Source organism: Orycteropus afer, unplaced genomic scaffold, assembly GCF_000298275.1.
Source record: "Orycteropus afer afer isolate SDZICR_OR568_19922 unplaced genomic scaffold, OryAfe1.0 scaffold00106, whole genome shotgun sequence".
Classification (NCBI taxonomy): Eukaryota; Metazoa; Chordata; class Mammalia; order Tubulidentata; family Orycteropodidae; genus Orycteropus; species Orycteropus afer.
The window spans coordinates 6,974,853-6,979,023 of NW_006921693.1; the positions used below are offsets into that span (position 1 = coordinate 6,974,853).

General features: G+C 50.7%; 1 non-coding gene across 1 annotated transcript; it reads left to right on the top strand.

Annotated features, from left to right (window-relative positions):
- Positions 1–3,578: 3,578 nt before the first annotated feature.
- TRNAM-CAU lies at positions 3,579–3,651 on the top strand. The gene has a single exon. It is a non-coding gene; the product is annotated as a tRNA-Met (tRNA).
- The last annotated feature ends 520 nt before the right edge of the window (positions 3,652–4,171 follow it).

The window sequence follows — 4,171 nt, forward strand, 5'->3', positions numbered from 1 at the left end:
TATATAAGGAGAAGCTTTGAGCCTGGTCTGTGGCTTATGGCACACTTGGACCCTGCATGTAGCCGTGGTTGTTCAGCAGCCTGCCATGCTCTGCCAATCCTGGGACTTACAATGGACTTGACTTAATGGCCTGCTGTGGTTTGGTAACATCGGGACTGTGCCATTTTATTTGTCGACCTTGGGCTTGTCAGCCTCAGCAGCCAGTAGCCTGAGTGAAGAGATGCCTCTAGCTTCAGTGGCTGGGAGCAAGAGGCAGAGCCGAAGCCCAAGGTTGAGGGGCTCTCACCCAGCCCCTAGAACCTGGCACTTTGAACTCGGACTTAAAACCTCCAAACTGTAAGAGAATAAACTCCCGTTTGTTCAGCCATCCCATTTGTGGCATATTTCTTGCCAGAGTGGCTGGCACTAGGTAACCACCCTGCCCCCAACCCTGTGGTTGCCACCCACTGCTGGCAATCATGGATCTAATTTGGGGTGTGTCCTTCGGAGGTCTAGTGTGCATGTACTCACTAACATCACTCCCACCTGCTCCCACACAGAGGCTGGAACTGCACCCCCACGTTCGGCCCTTGCTTCACTCCCGTCCCATCAGAACCAGAGCATCCGCTGTTCCTGGTACAGCCTGAACCATCACCAGTCCTCCGGCTAGGACCCTGCTGACGGACACCCACTGCTTCCGCTCAAACACGACTTCAGTGTCTGCTGTGGAGGGCTGAGCTTACCTGCTGGACAGATTCCCAGTCATAGGATTGCTGGGCCCGTGCTGGCTTGTGGTAGACCGGGCCGTTGGGAGGTATACCCCATCACACTCATTTAATCCTCACGTTAATCAGCGTCTCCTCAGCCCAGAGATGGAGGCAAAACTGCTGTGACACCCCAAATTTCAGCCTGCAGGGGTGCAGAGCCCCTGTAAGGATTCCTGTGAGTGTGCGAATGGGGTTCCCTCTCCGGCCCCTCTGCCCAGGTCCCCACCTTCCCACACCTGCACTGCTGCCTGGGGCCTCAGCACCCTCACCCAGAGCAAGGCTTTCCTGTTGAGGGGGAGCACGGGAGCTTCCCTGAGGACTGGGGGGTTGGGGGGTTCCCACCAGGGGTTGTGAGGATAGAAAGCTCCCCCGAGGGTGACTGGATGAATCTGAGGTCCTGGCAGCCTGAGACCCCAGGCCCCCTTCAGCTCCCCCTTGACCTGCACCCAGTCTTGACCCTGTGACATTCCTCTCCAGGAAGCCCATCTAGGAAGGTTTCTGCTACTGAGATCCTATCATTCTCTCCACATCACATCCATATTCCCATTTGCCCCTTAACCCCTCACCTTGTCTCCCAAATTCTACATGAAAATAAAAATAACAACATAAAAACTCATCCTCTAACATTTCATTATGAAAATTTTGCAGATAAACAGACAAGCTGGAAGAACTGTACAATGAATACGCACACCTACCACCTAGATTGCACACTAACTTCAGACACGCCCTCTCTCCAGAACCTCTCCGCCTGTCTCTCCACTCCTCTGACTGTCCATCTTCTCACATTTTTCAAATTTGCAGACTTCTCTACATGTCCCCTCTCTCCCTAAGCGCTTCAGCTCGCCTGTCTTTGGCTAGAGTTCAGTCTTTGTTTACATTTTTTTTAAGGTCAAATTTGTGGTGGTTGTTGTTAACCGCCTACAAATGGGTTCCGACTCATAGCGACCCTGTGTACAACAGAATCAAACTATGTCAACCGCCATCCTCAATCTTTGCTAAAGTAAAATTGCATACAGTGAAATAAACAAACAGCAGTGAGTTTGGTTTTAGTTTTTTGATTAGGTGGGCCTTAGCCTGGCTGATTTTACTTAATACCTGAAAGGGTAATTTTATTAAATAATATATTACTATTTTGTTGTTGTTGTTGTTGAAAATATGGGAGCTCTGGTAGCATAGTGGCTAAGACACTTGCCTGCTAACCAAGACGGCTGGCGGTTCAAACCCACCAGCCACTCCTCGGAAGGAAGGTTGGGCAATCCTACTTCCGTAGTGATACTGCCTCGGAAACCCAAGGAGGGGTCACTATGAGTCGGGGCTGACTCGACGGCACATAACAACAACAACAATTTTGTTGTTGTTGTTGTTGAAAATATACACAGCAGAAAATACACCAATTCAAGAGCTTCTAGGTGTAAATTCAGCCAGAGATCTTTCAAGCTGTGCACCCCCCCCCCGCACTTTTTTCCGAATTGTTCCTCCCGCGTCAACACAAACTCACCGCCCTCAGCCTCCTATATAAGCTTTTGAGTAGCTGTTGTCAATTTGATCGGGAAGGGTAGTTTTTATTCTGATCACTAATGTATTTATTTTTACGTGTATTAGAGGAAAAGACCTGTGTTCCTCCATTTATGATAGTGACATCAACTTTCCCTTTATGATGATTCTATTTAAACGAGCTCTGGCCAGGCAGTGCCTAAGGCATTTGACTGCTAACCAGAAGGTTGGAAGTTCAAACCCACCGGCCACTCCACAGAAGGAAGACTGGGCAACCTACTTCTGGAAAGATTTACCGCCTGGGAAACCCACAGGCGGCGCTATGAGTCAAATAGAGAGGATGGCAGTGAGTTTGGTTTTCGACTTGGCTATAAAGGGCTAGAGGAAGTCTGATGGTGTAGTGCCTAAGCAATTTGACTGCTAACCAGAAGGCTGGTGGTTCAAACCCATCAGCCACTCTTCGGAAGGAAGATTGGGCAATCTACTTCCGTAGTGAGGAAACCCAAGGAGGGGTCGCTGTAAGTCGGGTCGGACTCCACAGCAGTGAGCTTGGGTTTGGTTTTTGGATACAGGGCTGGGGGGAGCAGAAAGGAAGCAGAGGAACAGTGGGAGCGGCTCCCGAGAGGCTGAGGTGGTCACTGGCGCCCAGAGCCGCGGACGCCTCTGGGAAGAGTGGCCTCGGTGGGCGAGTTCTGGGCCAACGTGCCGATCCGGGGCGCCGGGAGGGGACTTGGAACATACCCAGTGTGTGTGTAAATTACTAGGCATTGCGTCCGCACCCCAACCCCTTACGACCGGAGTGTCTGGAGGCAAACGTCAAGGGAATACTTAGGCCTGTGCTTTTCAACAGCCGAGCGTGGCTACCGAGCATGTGAAATGTTGACTAGTCCATCTGGAGACTAAAAAAATAAAGTATTTAATATTTTTACATTGCTTATATGTTGAAACGATATTTTACGTGCCTGTGTTAGATTAAATAAAATATATTATTATTTAAAAAATAAAAAATAAGCATACAAAAATAAGGGTTCACAACAACCGGAGGAATCCCCCTCCACCGTGTCCCCCTACCGGACGCAGCTCCGAGTTCGCAGCCTGCAACGAGACAGCAGTGTTTCTTGATTGAGAAACAGACGGCCAGGAGTAGGGCGACTGCGGGGCGAGTGGACCGGAGGAAGGCAGGGCGCTTTCGGGTGGGGGCGTCCGGGGTCCGGGTCCGAGCTGCGTTTTGGCGGATAATCCCGTAGGAAATAGAGATATAAGACTGTAGCCCTCTGAGCATGCGCTCCGTCGGCTGCACCAGCCTCATTACTCTATAACCGGAAGTTACCAGTAGGTGCCTCGTTAGCGCAGTAGGCAGCGCGTCAGTCTCATAATCTGAAGGTCGTGAGTTCGACCCTCACACGGGGCACAATACTTTTGTTCGCTTTCATCTACCATCCTAAACAGTGGTTTTGTTCGATTTGGCTAAGGTTTGTGGACGTGGGCACCCCAGTGTCTGAGGGTAACTGCTTTTAAGTCACGGAGTCTTCAGTCTTCGCGCTAGGAACTGGTGGGAAGCCTGGTTCTGTCCCGGCCGACTGCTGGCGTTCCGGCCCGGGGCATACTGGTTCGCAGGGCTGGCGGGCACCTGAAATTACCTCCTGCTCGCTTTTCACCCGCGCCTCCCCTCTCGGTGTCTGTGAGACTGCCTCGTTCCCCTCTCCGGCCTCAGAGCAGCTTAAGGAGCCTGGCAGACAGCAGGTGCTTGGTGAATGCCTAAACATTTCAATCGCAGTTATTCTAGACTTGGCTTTTTATTAGTTTTTTAAAATAATAAATAGCAAATAAAGTAGGGGACCCAAACCCACTGCCTTGGAGTCGATTTCGACTCATAGCAACCCCCATTGGGTTTCCAAGGCTGTAAATCGTTAGGGAAGTCGATTTCTTCC